The sequence below is a fragment of the Rhinopithecus bieti genome, unplaced genomic scaffold (assembly GCF_001698545.2).
Source record: "Rhinopithecus bieti isolate Rb0 unplaced genomic scaffold, ASM169854v2 scaffold_10612, whole genome shotgun sequence".
NCBI classification, from domain to species: Eukaryota; Metazoa; Chordata; class Mammalia; order Primates; family Cercopithecidae; genus Rhinopithecus; species Rhinopithecus bieti.
Window position 1 is genome coordinate 3176701 of NW_016806990.1, and position 17453 is coordinate 3194153.

A 17453-nucleotide genomic window follows, 5' to 3' on the forward strand; every position below is an offset into this window, starting at 1 on the left:
TCGATTTCCTGACCTCGTGATCCGCCCGTCTCGGCCTCCCAAAGTGCTGGGATTACAGGCTTGAGCCACCGCGCCCGGCCAAGTTGAATCTTAAAATAGAGAACCAAAATGTAGCTGAAAAAATATGCGTGTGTTCTAATACTTCTGAATGTTCTTAGAAAATTGCTAATCCGAATTTTAAACTATTACATTTCACTTTTTAAAATACACAAGACATTTGTTTCATAAGACATTTGTGATGTTATATTTTGATATTCTGAATAATCCCCCTTGTGCCACAGTTTAGCATAGTTTCAACGCAACAAATATGATTTAGCTAAAATTAGCTGAAAGCATAATGGATATTAAAAACCTTCTGAGATACAAAGTTAAGAACATTACATATTTCTTTGGTATTGACTTTATGTGATGAATCACATTAATACATCTCAAGTCATTAATCTTGTCTGTTTGTATTTACTTAACTGGGATATGTAGTTTTGTTATATTCACTATTTACGCCAGTTATGGCGGATGCTGTTTCATATATATCTAAAATTGCTTTACATATCAAGATGATTTATTTAAACTAGACCAACATCCACATTCATTTATGCTGTGGAAATCAACTTTGATTGTCTTTGTAGCCAACTTGGAAAAAAAATCTGGTAAAATCATTTAGTCTCTGAGTTTCCTTTACGAGTGATTTTCTCTGGGAAAAGAAGGGGGGGACTTCTGCTAAATTGGGGATCTGGGTAACCGAGCATCTCTGGGAGGAACAAAGGAATAGAACAGAGGGGCTAATTGTTTAATTAGTAAATGTCTGCTTGGTTAATGACATATTAATGAGTTTTTAAGACCGTCATATCATTTACCATAAAAGACCCATGTGCCTATCCCTGGATGTACTGTATAATTAAGTAATGTGACCCAGAGGAGTTAATCATTTAAAACGCTGTCATCTTTCTCAAGTTTGCAGATAGAAGAGCTAGCACAGAAGGCACCTGCCAGGTAGAGTCAGGGTGGCACATAATTCTGAACTAAATTGTCTCTCTGCAACGGCTGCACAGTCAGATGTCTGCCCAGAAGCAGAAATTTTTTTTTTCTTTTGACAATTGAAAAAGCTGCTAAGATACTGCCACTTGCTCCTTGGCACTCAGTTACTGGCAGTGAGAGTATGTGTTTGCAGAACAGGGACCATGTGATCGGCTTTTGAGTACTTAAAAGAGTGTGGAGGCTCAGAGGACTCAGAGATTCTAGAACTGTGCTATTCAATATGGGAGCCACTTGCCACATGTAACTATTCAAATTTAATTAAATTAAATAAAATTTTAAAATTATTATTTTTTCAGTCATATCAGCCACTTGTCAAGTGTTCAATAGCCACATGTAGCAAGTGGCCCCTTTCTTGGTGGCACAGACATAGAACATTTCCATCATCACAAATGGGATGGGATGGACCACACTGTGGCTAAATGCAAATGGTGGTGGGGGCCACCAGGACACTGGCAAGCAGTGCTCACCCTGTGTTCTCCATTCGCACCTGTGAAAAGCTGAAGAGAGAATGCATTCTTCAAACCCTGGAAGGTCAGCCCCAGTCCTACACCAATAGTTCATATCCTTTTTTCATGGGGCAGAATCCACACCAGAATATTGCAGCCATTTGTTTAGACTAGAAAATGGTAATTTACCTTACCACAGAGCACACAATTTGGGGGATAAAAATTATGTTCTTATTGGTAAATTATAGAGCTTACTACCACAAGCAGCACTATGAAATTTTCCAGTCCAGCTCTTTGTTCTAACCTGCTTCCCTTAGACCCTCCAGAGCTTCTTGTTTCAGACCCGCAGAACTGAATTCAAGTCAGAAACTGTAGTTCCACTGCTTTTGCATATGTCTATGTGGTTTTTCAATATAAGATAAACTCTATACTCAAAAACTTTTGAGTGCCTCAATTTTCTTGGACCTTCTGCAGAAAAAAGAATTCTCCAAATGGATTATTTTAAACAATTTACTTCTCATTCCTGTTTCTTGAGCTCCATTCAACAGTCGGATTTGCATTAATATTTTCTTGCATTAGATCTCTCCTCTCTCTTCCTGGCCTCTATTTTCTAAATATTTTGTTGTGTTTTAGTCATTTTAAATTTAATATCCTGCAAATCTCTAATTAATTATGTAAGCATGTGCCACCTTATACAAGTGGAGAGTGATTCCAGTATGTCTTCAGGGTAGAAATACTTAAGACCCCCTTCCTGATCTGCTGGTAGTAGCAAGAGGTCTAGGAGCTCAATCTATTTCCCTTCAAGATTTCCTGCTGAATCTTGACAAGGGGACAAGAACCTTGTCACCTACATTGGGAATCTTTGCTGGAGCTGTGTGATAATGGTGCTACTGCCAACAACTTGGCACTGGCCATATCACACCTGACGCAAATGCTCCAAATAATATAGGCACGGAGTCCCAATCATCCCACAAGTGCTAACACATCAGACACCTTCTAATTTCCAGCAGTCCAAGACTTTCTCTGTGTGATTTGCAGTGGAAGAAGAACAAGCAATTTATTTTAAAAAACATAGTTCCGGAGGTCAGTTAACATACATAGCTCAGACGTAACTTTCTAGATAAGTGCACATCCATCTTTCTGAGTTAGAGAAGTCCTGCAGAAAGTATTGCTTGAGCGTAAAAAAATGTTATTACAAAATTCATGTATTTCCCCCTTGTTTGACATCAAATAGGGTAGATAGATTCTTGCACACAAGTGTTACCTCTTTCCCTACTTCATTGGCAGAAGGAGTATACTATTTCTCTCCTTGCCCCTGTGACTTTCTCTCATGGTGGACAAAGTGTTCTTTTCCACCTCTTGGTCTGGGGCTTGAGTATGTGTTTTACTTTGGTCAAATAGATCTTATCAGGTACAATTTGATCAGAGGCATAACCTACACTTGCCCAGTTGGGCTTGCACTCTTGTATTCCTGTCTTTTATCATGAGAAGATACCTTGAGTAACTTTTTTAAGTGGATGAGAGAGACACACACAGAATAACTTGGACCCAATCTGAAGCCTGGACCCCAACCCAGCTGAGGCTAACCTAGCTCAGCTACATCCCAGCTAACCTGAAGATGTGTGAGTGAGAAAAAACATGCTTATTTTTGTATGCCACTGAGATTTTGGATCTGTCAATAACTGAGACATCAGCCTTTTAATGATTAGCAAGACAATATTAATTGTGTGTGAAGGTCAAAGGGCATCTGAGGTTGTACAGGCATGATTGTCTGTTCTTTCTGGCTTTGTACTTTCGTGATTATGAAACACTAGGAGCCAGAACAGGAAGAGTATTTGCCAATTCAGCCCTACTCTTATATACTGACATGGTAGAGAAGTACAAGAAGATGGTCTTAGTCTTTGTCTTGGTGAGGCATGCCTGCAATGCAGAAGTGGGTAAAGGCCTTAGTTCTTGTGAGGCCTGTGAAGATGGCTTTGAGAGCCATTAGGGAATTTTATAAATATCCTATTTCACCTCCTTCCAGGACCATGCTGTGTTTGCATGTCTCCACTCTCCTTGAAGTTGTCCTTGGCCAATTACTTGTTTTGGACAATAAAAGGTAAGTAGGTTTGATGTGTGTGATGTGCTACTTCTGAGTAGAAGCCCTAAGAACTAGTGTTTACCTTACCTCTCCTTGCCCTTGCCATTGTAACTGGCCACTTCCCACATGGTGGAGGATGATGCTATGGAAGCCAAGTTCAGAGCTGATGGACACAGAACATGAGATGGAAATACACATTTGCTATTCTAACTCACTGAGAAATTTCTGTATTACACCATAACCAAACCTATCCTGGACTCTTACAATTTCCTATATTCAAGATGATTGAAATCTAGTAAAGGAGATGAGACAGATTCCTATTCAAATCAATATGGGAATAGCGCCATGAATGTATGGTTCAAAGTAAATTATATTCGAATGTGGAACAAAAGAGAAATTGCTTCTGACCAAAGTGATCAGGAAAGACATAGTTAAAGATGAACAGCTTGAGCAACCATTTGAATATGATAGGATCTCTATAGACAAATTATAGAGGGAGGCATTCAAGAGAGATGAAATGGGAATGGAGTTGGAGAGCCCAAGGGGTATTTAAAAAATGGAGAGCAGACAGATGGACTTGCATTGAAGCCTTTTTAAAACAGGCTCATTGCATACAGCTGAGCAGCCTTTCAGTACAGAAACTCATGCTGTGGCCTGGAGTATAAGGCCCAAATAATACCAGATAAGAAGACCAGGGCAGAGGGTGAAGACCCTCGAATGTCAGACAAAGAAATATGACCTATGTTCTATTGGGATGAGAGCAATGGGAGTTATCAATGCTTTATGTGTAGTGCAGGAGTCAGAGGAAAGCAGTGTTTTAAGAAGATTCCTTTGGCATGGTCTACATGATGAACAAGGAAATTAAAAAGGTGACTTATCTAATTTTCTCTCCCTCTTGCTTTGTCTAGTGGACCCACCACAACAGTTGAAAAATGATATGGAAAGCCTTGATATACAATTCATAAAATGGGAAGATACAAATGAAAAGGCACTTCTAGAGGGAAATATGTATCATGGAGTCACTAGTCTACAGGTTCTGTCACTTAGAAGGCTATGTAACCTTAGGCAAGTTACTGCTCTATCACTTGAAGCTTCACATTGCATACATGCAAAATGGTGATAATACCAGTGCACATTTCATAGACCTCTAGAGGAGTGGGTGGTAAATGAGAAAATTCACACATCCCAGTGCCTATTTAGCCTATATAGTAAATACCAACAAATAGAGGCTACAATTACTTAAATTAATGATCATTTCAGTTTCTCCCGGGGAGTATGACGGTATTTTTTTTCCCCTACTAAGCAATCAATTTGCTGTTTCTATGTAATACTTTTTTGGAGAGGAAGACACACTTCCTAAAAATGTTAAGCTATCAAAATAAAAATGAAAAAATGTACTTTTCTGTTATTTCAACATCATTCGTCCATTAGACCAGAAACACCAAGTAAGCATGACCATCAAGGCAGTTCTTTGTGCAGTTTGGTAATTCCTTTTAAGGCCCCCAGGGAGGCTGGTAGGAAAGAATACTGAATAGGAAAGCAAACAAGATTAGGTCAGCACCCACTCTCCCTTTGGGGGGATTCACAGTACTGTTTTTGTTTGAATAAGCAAAGCTCTTGCAAAAGTTTGGTTTGTTTCTCACTGAATCCAACGTCTTTTCCCTATCCTTCGGCTAATATTTTAAAAGGTAAAGCAAGCATTCAAAAAAGTAAAGTGGCAGTTTAAATAAAAGTGGAGAAATGTTTTCAAAAGGCAAACAAAGTCAGCCAAAATAAGACAGCCTTCCTTAGTTGTATAAACTGAAAATTGGTGAGTGAAGCTATAGAAATGTCTGTGTGCCTCTTCTCTGCCTGTATCTATCTTGGACACTTACATCTTCACATCAACAAAATTAGTAAAGAAGTTATTACCCAATTTTACAAATGAGGGAAGAGCAATTTAGTAAATTTAAAAGCACGAAATAAAAATGGGATTTCACTCATTCATTAAACAGAGATTTATGAGTGTTGATTTTATGGCAAACACTGTTTAAACCACAAGGATGTAACCTTGACCAAGTCACAGAATGGAATTTCAAGCAGCTAGAAATGCAACGGTGGGGTGGGAGGTAGACAAATAAACATAGAACTAGTGTGATGAGGGCTTTGAAGGCTCCTTGGAGGAGGTGAATTCAAGCTTGAGTCCTGCTGGGTGACGGCAGGTTAGCATCTGCTAGGGCGAGAGGGCAGGGCACCAGGGGAAACAGAGGCAGGTCAAGGTGGCTGGGATGTGGCATGAGAGGCAAGCAGTGGCCAGAGCACTTGGATGGTGAAGTTCCTTCTGCATTATGGCGTCTGGACTTCATCAGAATACGTTGTCGATTTCCACTGTCTTTATTAGACTCTGATAAATCCTTAACCTTTCTATCACTACCACCTCCATCCAAGCCATTACAATTCCTTACTGTGATTATTATCATATTCTTTTGTGTGATCTCCCTTCTGATCTTGATGTCAAGTCTATTCTAATACTGCCAGAGTAAGCCTGTTAAAACGTAAGTTAGATCATCCCTCTTTGGCTTACAACTTCCAATGTTTTGTTTTTTGTTTTTTGTTTTTTTGTTTTTTTTTTTGAGACGGAGTCTCGCTCTGTCGCCCAGGCTGGAGTGCAGTGGCCGGATCTCAGCTCACTTCTACCTCCGCCTTCCAGGTTCAAGAGATTCTCATGCCTCAGCTCAGCTCACCTGAGTAGCTGGGACCGTACCAGGCGCCCGCCAACCTCGGCCCGGCTAGTCTTATTTGTATTGTTCTTCTTTTAGTAGACGACGGGGGTCTTCACCGTGTTTAGCCGCGGATGCGTCTCGACTCCTCCTGCACCTCGTGATCCTGCCCATCTCGGCCTCCCAAAATGCTGGGATTACAGGCTTGAGCCACCGCGCCTGGCCCCAATGTTTTTTACTCATTAAGAAAACAGACAAATGAAAAAGAGCCTGGATCCGTATAGCCTGTATGGCTTTACTGGATCTGCTACCTTCTTTCACCACTCAGTTTCTACCATATACTCTCTGATCTCACTTCTTATTGCTGTTCTCTCTCCTCATTCTGTCTGGTCCATTGATTCAGCTTCCCTCCTGTTTCTAGAGCACACACAGTGCCCACAGCATGCTGTCACCACAGGACCTTTGCACCTGCAACTCTCTCTGCTTACAATGTTTCTTCTTTCTGACCTCCTTAATTAAGGTCTCTACTTAAATGTCACCTTCCTGCTGAGGCTTCCCCAATACCCTTTATGTAAAGTTGTAACTCATCCTCCTACCCACCTCAGGAATCCCTGTCATGGAATTCACTATCTAACATACTTAAATTTCATGTGTTTCTCTTGTGTATCGTCCATCTCCTCCTCTAGCATGTGATCTCCTTGAGAGGAGACATGTCTGCCTGTCTGCTCACTGCTGTGTCTCCAGTACAAACAACAGTGCCTGGAATAGAGAAGCTTTCCACTGTTTATTGACTACATGAATGAGTACACCTGGACACAACTGGAACAGTTGCATATGCCTTCTGAATGGAGCTTTCATTTCTTTATAAGACAAATAGTAAACACTGAACTTCTGAGTGTCACTATGTGTGATAAGATTAGCCTAAAAAGTAAATCCAAATATAAAGGAATACAAAATGTTATAATCTAGGGAGGATACAGGCAAAACCCAGGCAGCTCAGATCTATAATTTTTACTCTGAAGGTCAGAAATAGGAGCAAAATACCAATATCATAACCCAGAAGGGAAAGCGGTTTTAATAAACATAAAATGTTTGGCTTATGCTAGTTATTTGTGGTAGTGAGAGGTGAAGCCAGCTGGACTTCCTGGGTCGAGTGGGGACTTGGAGAACTTTTCTGTCTACCTAGAGGATTGTAAACCCACCAATCAGCACTATGTGTCTAGCTAGAGGAGTATAAATGCACCAATCAGCACTCTGTAAAAATGCAGCAATCAGTGCTCTGTGCTAGCTAAAGGACTGTAAATGCACCAATCAGCATGCTGTAAAAATGCACCAATCAGCACTCTGTAAAAGCGCAACAATCAGCACTCTGTGTCTAGCTAAAGGATTATAAACGCACCAATCAGCATTCTGTGAAATGGACCAATCAGCGCTCTGTAAAATGGACCAATCGGTGCTCTGTATAATGGACCAATCAGCAGGACATGGGCAGGGACAAATAAGGGAATAAAAACTGGCCACCCCAGCCAGCAGGGGCAACCTGCTCAGGCCCCCTTCCATTCTGTGGGAGCTTTGTTCTTTTGCTCTTCACGATAAATCTTGCCGCTCCTCACTCTTTGGGGCCGTGCCACCTTTCAGAGCTGTAGCAGTCACTGTGAAGGGCCATGGCTTCATTCCTGAAGTCAGCAAGACCACGAACCCACCGGAAGGAAGAAACTCTGGACTCAGTTGTCTCTTTGTTTCCTTCTCCTAATGAAACACCAGATTCATTGGAGCTGATCTATCAGCATGGCTCTGACGCTTATTATTATTATTATTATTTGGTTACTTTAACAGCTAAAACACTTCCTTGTAACTTACCCAAAGTGGCTTAATAAAAGTGAAGTATTAATCAAAAGTATGTGATAGGACTAGATTTAACCATAATCTGGTCTAGGACCTCAAATGATGTCATCAGTACTCAATATTCCTCCACCTCACAGTTTCATCTGTCCCCTAGCCTGGCTTTAGTCCAGACAGTGTCTTCATAGTGGCAGGATGACTACAGCAGCACGAGTGTCAGTGTCAGCGACATTTAAGTCTGCAACAAACAAGTAACTTTTCTGACAGCATCCCTTGAGAGTCACTCTGATTTGACCAGCTTGAGTTACAAACCACCTTGATTTGTGGCCAGGGAAAATGCAACATAGTGATTAGTTCACCCATGGGTCACATTCAGGTCCTATGAACTGATAGTGAGTTAGGTGCCAAATAAAAATCAGTGTTCATGCCAGAAGGTGGCCATGAGGATGCATGAGGACCAATCTACTTGTGTCACCTTCTGTTTTCTTCTAGAATTTCCTGAAGTTCATCATTGTTCAGGATCTTAGCAACCAGTCTTTGGATTTAATATTAAAAAAATAAAATGATAGCAGCTGTGGTGACACATTTTTAGCAACTTTTGCCATATTTTAGAAAGTTAGTTAACATATATAAACATCAGAAATTACTGGACAGATCACTAAGGGTTATGACTTCATGGTAATTTGTTTATTTGTTTAGAGATGGGGTCTCGTGTTACCTAGACTGGAGTGTGGTGACATGATCATGGCTCACTGCACCCTCAACCTCCTGGGCTCAAGCAATCTTCCCAAGTAGCTGGGATTACAGGTGTGCACCATCATGCCCATCTTATTTTTGTATTTTTTTTAGATATGGGGTCTTTCTATGTTGGCCAAGATGGTCTAGAATTCCTGTCCTCAAATGATCCTCCTGTCTTAACCTCCCAAACTGCTGGGATTACAGATGTGAGCCACGATGCCTGGCCTTTGTGGTAATTTAAATTAAGCCTTTCCTGAATAGAAATTTCTCTGATGATGATGATGATGATGATGATGATGATGATAACACATAATACTCAGACAACTGGGCAGAAAGTAGGTTTGTGTATTCTTTTTTCTTTTTTTGAGATGGAGTTTCGCTCTTATTGCCCAGGCTGGAGTGCAATGGCGCGATCTCAGCTCTCGGGTTGAAGCGATTCTCCTGCCTCAGCCTCCCAAGTAGCTGGGATTACAGGTGCCTGCCACTATGCCCAGCTAATTTTTGTATTTTCAGTAGAGATGGGGTTTCACTATGTTGGCCAGGCTGGTCTCTAATTCCTGACCTCAGGTGATCCACCCACCTCGGCCTCCCAAAATGCTGGGATTGCAGACGTGGGCCATGGCACCTGGCCTGTTTTTGTACTCTTTAATCCACCATTCACAGAAAGGTTGAGACTGGTGCCTTCTGGGCATGTGAATTTTCTTTGGGAAGGCAAACTGCAACTGTTGGGTAAAGTATGTAGCAAAATGAAAAACACCAAATACTTCAGTATGCCATTCAACAAATTGATAGACGTTCTCTTCTTACTTTCGGCAGTGTATTTTATTATCCCATTCCTGATTTGTTAGCACTTCTCTCCAGTGATATGAAAATCAAGAAATGAAGTTAAAAGTTTAGGAATATTCCCAAACAGTAAAAATTGGTGAGATAATTCTATCAGCCTCCATGGTTGTTCCTACTAGGAGCCAATTCAGTGCCTTGCGGTATTCACACAAAGAGAACATATTTTGCATAACATACCTTCCAAGCAGTGATTATCCCTTGCAGGCTGTGTGTTCTTCCAAGTGGTCCAGCTGATTAGAGGCTCTGAGTGAAATCTGTGCTGGTTGATAACCTGGCTACCTTGGCTTTCTACTACATTAAACCCTCTTTGTTCTTTTTAAACAGTAGCACTCATGCCAGTAGACTTTCCCTGCCTTCAGAAACTATGTTTCCTTGCCAAGAATTTAATTCTTACAGGTCACCAAGAAGTAGATGGTATGTGTTGGCAACATTAATATCAGAATGCAACTTTTGAGATTATGAATTATCAATAGAATATCACATATTGCATGCCTTTGTAGTTAAATTTTCAAATAATTCAGTATTGAATAAATGTTATTGATCATCACAATCTTCACCAAATTGATGTAACCTTCCCCAGTTCTATCACATAATAGTCCCATTCAGTGTCCCATGTTAGAGAGTTAGATGGAGCAGAAAAAAATACCAGGGTGTTTGAGAAATGTTTATAGACCCATAACATATTGGCATATTAATGCCTTGAAATATCATTCATCATCTCTCAAAGTTACCATTTGCTTAGGCTGTTTTGAACCTCTTTTTGCCAGGCGATGACTTAATATGCCTTGAACTTAATTTCCATGGAGTACACATTAGAATATGCTAATTTAACAAACACTTACATGGTCCTGTGTGCAGGAAGCTTGCCTCTGTATCACTGTGGTGTTCGGGAAAAGACAATAACAGTCTATGTCTTTGGCCTTTTCATCTCTGCTCTAAGCCACAGGTCAGAAAACTTTTTCTGTGAAGTCCCAGACAGTAAATCTTTTTGGCTCTGTGGGCTATGCAATCTCTGTCGCAATTACTCAGTTCTGCCCTTGCAGCCACAGACAATATGGAAACATAATGACCATGACTGTATTCCCATAAAACTTTATTTATGGCTAACAAATACTGGATTCCATATACTTTTTGCATATCGAGATTTTTTTTTTTTTTCCTTTTGATGTTTTTCAACCATTCGTTACTCATGGACAATACAAAAACAGGGAGTGGATTGGATCTGGCCCATGGACCACTATTTGCCAACCCCTGCTCTAAACTAAAATGGGTAACCTAGATGATATCTGGACTTCTTTTCACACCAGCCAGATCGGGATTCTGTATTACTATTTTCTTACTTTTCTTCTGTGCTGTTGCAAAAATCTTGAAGAAGACAAACCTTCTAACTCTACCCATCCCTCAGTGCTCATTAAGTTCCTACTGCCTTGATTAAACTTTTTCTTTCCTCTTTCTTCACACAGAAATTTTTCTACATGACCCTTTAGAATAAGATATCTCAGGGCCATGCCAGCAGCACCTCTCCTCTGACATTTTGAAATACATTTTGTTTTGCTACATACATTCAAAGAACACATGTTTTTTGGTCTCTGAATTTTTAAAAATATTTTTAGAGCACAAATCTAGTCTGTGTTACTTTATAACACCACTCCTGAACCAAGCTAGCACATAATTGTATATCCACTGAGCAATCAATCAACACATGTTATAGAAAAACAGATAGTGTATAATCGTATGAGAATGGATGAATATTGTATCTATATTTTTATAGTCAATACTCAACTCTCTGCACGTTTAGTATATGGCAAAGTGTAATTGACATGGGGTAGCAGAATGGATGTTATTATGTTTGGGGTAGTATGGTTTATTCTCAGATGTCCATCTAATGAAAGCAGGTAGTTGGCTTGTCTGCATTCATTCGATAAATACATGCTTATTGAGTTCCTGTATCATAGGCCCCAGCAGGGAAGCACATCTGGGTTGTCGTTCTCATTTGTACAACATGACATCATCTCTGGGTCCAGCTTCAGCTGAGTATGCCTCTGAAACATCTCACACATCAGACCTCTTCTCCCCTCCATGCCTGCCTCTGTTAGCCTCTCACTGCTGCTTGATTTAACCGTTAGTTTTTCCTCCTATAGTCAGCGTGATACTTTTATGAAGTATAACATATTATTAATGTGTTGCTAATTTCCTGTGTCTAACTGTTTAAGGATTTGCATAGCCTGCAGGATGTGTGAGCTTCTCAGGGCATACATGTTCTCCCGTGAAGACCCCTGCCTCCCTCATCTCTTTCATCTTGTACTACTTGCTAGAGCTTCCATAACAAAACATTACTGACTGGGTAGCTTAAACAATAGAAATTTACTTCCTCACAGTTCTGGAGGCTGGAAGTGCAAGACCATGGTGCTGGTAGGGTTGGTTTCTCCTGCAGCCTGTCTCCTTGTTTTGTAAATACCACATTCTCTCTTAGTCCTCACTGGGTCTTTCCTGTGCACACACATCCCTGGTATTTCTGTGTGTCCCAGTTTCTTCTTCTCCTAAGGTAGCAGTACGATTGAATTACTGCTCAATCTAACAGTCTTATTTTACCTTAATTACCTCTTTAAAGACTCTAATTTTGAAATACGGTAGCATTTTGAGAGATGGGGTTAGGACTTCAACATGCAAATTTTGGGGAGGCACAGTTCAACCTAGAATGCATCCCTTACTTTCTTCCTTCTCCCTGCCAAGCATCGGCCACACCAGATGTTTTTCTGATTACACCAAAGCCTTCCATACCTCATGCTTTGCTCCGTCTGCTTTCTTTGCATGAGATGCCTTTGTCGTATCTAGACCCTTTTTCTGCCTGATGAACACTGATAATATTTCAAGAGGTAATTTAGAAATCACCCTTGTCTGGATGCAGTGGCTCACGCCTGTAATCCCACCACTTTGGGAGGCTGAGGCGGGCGGATCACGAGGTCGGGAGTTCAAGACCAGCCTGGCCAATATGGAGAAACCCCATCTCTGCTAAAAATACAAAAATGAGCCTGGTGTAGTAGTGCATGTCTGTAGTCCCAGCTACTCAGGAGGCTGAGGCAGAAGAATCGCTTGAACCCAGGAGACGGAGGTTGTACTGAGCCGGGATCGTGCCACTGCACTCCAGCCTGGGTGACAGAGCAGGCTGTCTCAAAAAAAAAAAAAGGAATCACCCTTTCTGTATTGTCTTTCTTGACCTCTTGGTGTCTGTGGAGAAGTTCCATGGTTGCACCTGTGACAAGTGTTGTACTCATCTGGGTGCATCTGTCCTCGGTCCTAAATTGAAAACCACAGCCTATGTTTCATTACTGCTCAGTGAAGCTTTGTTGGATGAATGACTTGCGGAATCTTCTCTGACCCTCTTGAGTTTTGATTGGTTGGATAAATTGTTAGATAATGAGGCTAGTTGGATAAATTGTTAGATGAGGCAACAGAAATACTGCAGTTCCTGGGTTACCAAAGCAATTTTGTGAAGATACCTATACTGACCAGGATAAGCTTAAGATACGTAAAGTGCAACCACTGTGAAAGGTAAGATGATAGGTTGTGCATAGAAGTGGACACAAATTAAGCCAGGAAACTTTTACCTTAAGCTAAACTATTATTTTCTTAGATTTATTTACAAGAAAATGATTAGAGTAAAAGTTTTGCTTTTAAAATCACTTGAAAATTTCCCAGAGTCTCTTTTATTTCTTTTTTCCTCACAAACAAAAGAGCTAGCTTTTCCTAAAGAAGTTTTATCCTGATGATTTACTAAGTGAGATACTAGATAATTACTTTTACTTTATATTAGATTTTTACTTGGCACCTCAGGACTTGGAAATACAGCTTTCTTTGAGGGGAAAATGTTTTGAAACATAAAACTTCCAAGACAAAGCTGTACCTATTTTCTAGTGCAATATATAGCAGCTTGTAGAATCTCATATACAAGATGGGAGTTGAGAGAATTTTATAAAATTCTCATTTAGTTAGCAATATTAGAAAAATATTTAATATGTTACTATTCACCCTTTCTTTCATAGATGTTAGACAAAAAAANGCACCTCAGGACTTGGAAATACAGCTTTCTTTGAGGGGAAAATGTTTTGAAACATAAAACTTCCAAGACAAAGCTGTACCTATTTTCTAGTGCAATATATAGCAGCTTGTAGAATCTCATATACAAGATGGGAGTTGAGAGAATTTTATAAAATTCTCATTTAGTTAGCAATATTAGAAAATATTTAATATGTTACTATTCACCCTTTCTTTCATAGATGTTAGACAAAAAAAAAAAAAAAAAAAAAAAAAAAAAAGATGTAGATCTATTCTGACAATAGTTCCTTTCCTTTGACACTTTGCTCCATGAATTGTTCTGTGGTTCCCCATTTTTTGAAATGTAAATAAGACCTATCTAGTATAAACCCTAAGTTATAGTTCATTATAAACTATAGCTTATAGCAAACTCTAAGCAAGAATGATGAACCACTGCAATTTGGAGGAGAGAAATCCCCTGCCTGTTGGTAGGACTACATCAAGGTAGGTAGTTATCTATGTTTCTTTGCAAGAGTCTCAAATCATGTCATTAAAAATGGCAGTACTATACATACACCTGATGGCTTTGTCCCTTGGTTAGGCCTTTCATTCATTAGTAAACCCATCAGTTTCTTTCATCCATCACTCAATCCATGTTTCCTCCAAGCTTGCTGTGTGCAGGATACTTTGCTACATTAACTATGCAGTGCCTTATTGTATGCAAGTATTTGCTCCATTTATTTTCACGACAAGGTTTCAAAAGAAAACTCTTAATACATCCGGTGAGGGCCTTTCCACTTGAAAAAAAATGCCAAACACTTAACCTGACTGAAAATGTATCACCAAAGTGCTTGGCTTCTGGCATAAAGCAGGGACTATGTATAAACACGTCCTAAAAATAGATAAAACAAGAGCAAGGAGCCCAGAAGGGTAAAGTTGTCCTTTAGATACAGTCATGGTGACAACCCAAGCAGTGCCAGAGGATAAAGCAAGCTGCACCAGGCTTCAAGTCAACAGACATTTATTGAACTCCAGTTCTGCATGGGGCACTGTGATAGTTGCTTTGGGGGATACAAAGATGAGTGAGACATCATTTCTGCCCTCAAGAAATTTACAAGGGGAGACGGAGATACACAGAATTGCCATACAAGGCAGGATGCATTAAGTGCATGAAGAGAGATATAACTAAAGTGCTTAGGGACATGCAGGAGAAAGTGGTTAATTTTTACCATAAATATCAGGGAAGGCTTCATGCAAAAGACAGGCTTTGAGTTTTTCCTGTAAGTTTATATCAGATTCTGAGAGGCAGAGATATGGGAAAGAGTGAGGTAAACAGCACATAAGAACAGTCATGAAGAAGGCAATTTCACTGTGCAGTATTTAGAGCTTGAGTCAGAAAAGCAGGTCCACTAGAAGTGGGAGCTGGTTGCTATACACTGAATGTTTGCAGTCCACAAAATCCATATGTTGAAACCCTAATCTCCAGTGTGATGGTATTTGGAGGTTGGGCCTTTGGGAGGTAACTGGGCTTGGACGAGGTCATGGGGGTGGAACTCACGATGGAACTGGAGCCTTTACAAGGGAATGAAGAGACAAGAGCTCTCTTTATGCCCCGTGAGGATACAGCAAGACCCCAATCTGCAAGCCAGGAAGAGTCCTCATGAGAACCAGACCATGCGGGAACTCTGATCATGGACATTTCAACCTCCACAACTGTGAACAAGTAAGTGTTGTTCAAGCTACCCAGTCTTTGTTATTTTTTATAGCAGCCTAAGCGGACTGAGACACGTGAAGGTGGACTGAGATACGTGAAGCAGTCAATGTGGGGCTACTCCCTCACTATCTGGTGCTGGAGCCTTAAGTCCAGGGGGCAGGCAGTTGGGAGAAAACAGGGTGTGAAGTAGAGAGGGGTTCGAACAATGTGGAACTCCTGAGGCTGAGCTGGTTCCCACAAGGACCAAATGGGACCCATTAGCCCCTCTTACCACCTGTTAGCCTCCATCTTTGATTATGGAATCCATTTGCTAGAGTAGCTGGAGCCTTTCCTCATGGAGCTAAATCCGCTGCTGCCATGGGTGGGATAAGCTGAAGGAGGGGAGTGGGAAGGAGTTGAGGAGCTGCACTTGGCTGCTACCCCGGCCAACCAGTTGGGCTGGCACGGGGCCAACCACATGTGCTGTCTGAAGCACAGCCTGGCGCCCTTGTGGACCTTTACAGCAAGCAAAGAGTATGGCTGCTACTTCACTTTTACCTTTTAAATCTTGTGCAAATTATCTTATGCTCCACCCCCAACCCAGAACTCTCCAGATAAAGGAATTCTGGGAAATGTAGTTCCAGTTTGTCTGAATTGATTTATTGCAAATCCACAACACAGCACCAGAATATTACCTAGGATTATATTCTACCTGTTTCAGTGCTACCGAATATTTTATCTTCTCAGAAACCATGTAGTCTCTTTAGAACATCACAGTGAGTGCAACCCTCAACAGAGCTAACCTGTGTAATTGAAACCATTTAGGGAACAATGTATTCACTTGCTAAAGATCAATCAACTTGTTCATTTTTCAGTTGTTTAGGGCCTTGCTAGAAATTAACACAAGGCAGAGAATAAGATTAGAGTAAAAGAGAGAGTTATGTCAAATTACTTCTCTTCTCTCTTTTTTTTTTTTTTTTACCATTGAAAAGTAAATGGAGAGACCCTTCTTCATTTTTATTGGACACCTTACAAATTCTAGGTACACCAGAGCTCTTACATACAGATGAAGAACAATATGGTCTTGGGAAGCTGCAAATACTAACTGAAACAAGCAGGACAGGGAATGAGTCAAATGATGAATTTTTTATGATGATAGATGTCTTACAACTCTTTGTTTCCTCGTCCTAGAAATGCATATGTATCTTTGGAAGAAACTCGGAAGTAAAGGCGAGAAGATTCTTTGTTTAAAACATTAAAAACAAAACAGACCAAAATATCAAGCAAGAAGTTTTCTGGCAATAAACTAAGCACAGCATTATTTTTTAAGGAACACAAACTAAACGTTCAACCTGTGGCAAATTTGTACTTTCTCCCTGAATTATGTTGTTATCAAAGAAAAAAAATGGAAAAGACCGGTGAAATATCATCAGAACTGAAACTAGAATTAAACAAAACTAAATTAAAATGAAATGAAATGGTGTCCATTCTTCATTCATCCTCACAGCTGGGCCACTAGTTTTATGCATCTTGGCAGCCAATATTTTTGTCTCTAGGGCATAAATTATGCATCAGGTACCACTGAAACTCAGAGACCAAGGAAAAAGGAGGTAATTTGGAAGGTGAAATAAATGTGAACATTCTGAAGAAAGAATTGAATCTGTGCTTCAGGGTCAAAGATGAAATTCGAAAGGAGTTGACAATGCATGGAAAAAAGTGCTGAATTTGAAGTTGGTTTTATTATCATTGTTATTTGAACCAAGAATTAAATCCAGTAACTCCAGAGCGGTGATCATAATTCTGTACTGCCGTTTTTCTATTTTAGAATCCAGGGTACTGGGGGCGGAGCAAGATGGCCGAATAGGAACAGCTCCAGTCTCCAACTCCCAGCGCGAGCGACACAGAAGACCGGTGATTTCTGCATTTTCAACTGAGGTACTGGGGTCATCTCACTAGGGAGTGCCGGACAATCGGTGCTGGTCAGCTGCTGCAGCCTGACCAGCGAGAGCTGAAGCAGGGCGAGGCATCGCCTCACCTGG

General features: G+C 40.5%; 2 long non-coding RNA genes across 4 annotated transcripts in view; both read left to right on the forward strand.

The window, feature by feature from the left end:
* LOC108534330 (uncharacterized) overlaps positions 1-17453 on the forward strand; it is a 324475-nt gene that overhangs the window by 226445 nt on the left and 80577 nt on the right. Inside the window, exon 5 of one of the 3 annotated variants that reach the window (XR_001886945.1) lies at positions 3508-3582. The exons of the other annotated variants lie outside the window; for them this stretch is intronic. This is a non-coding gene — a long non-coding RNA (uncharacterized LOC108534330). Of the gene's footprint in view, positions 1-3507; positions 3583-17453 lie in introns of those variants that run through there. 3 annotated transcript variants of the gene reach the window in all.
* Positions 15263-16906, forward strand: LOC108534331 (uncharacterized). Its single transcript, XR_001886946.1, has 2 exons — positions 15263-15444; positions 16606-16906. It is a non-coding gene; the product is annotated as an uncharacterized LOC108534331 (long non-coding RNA).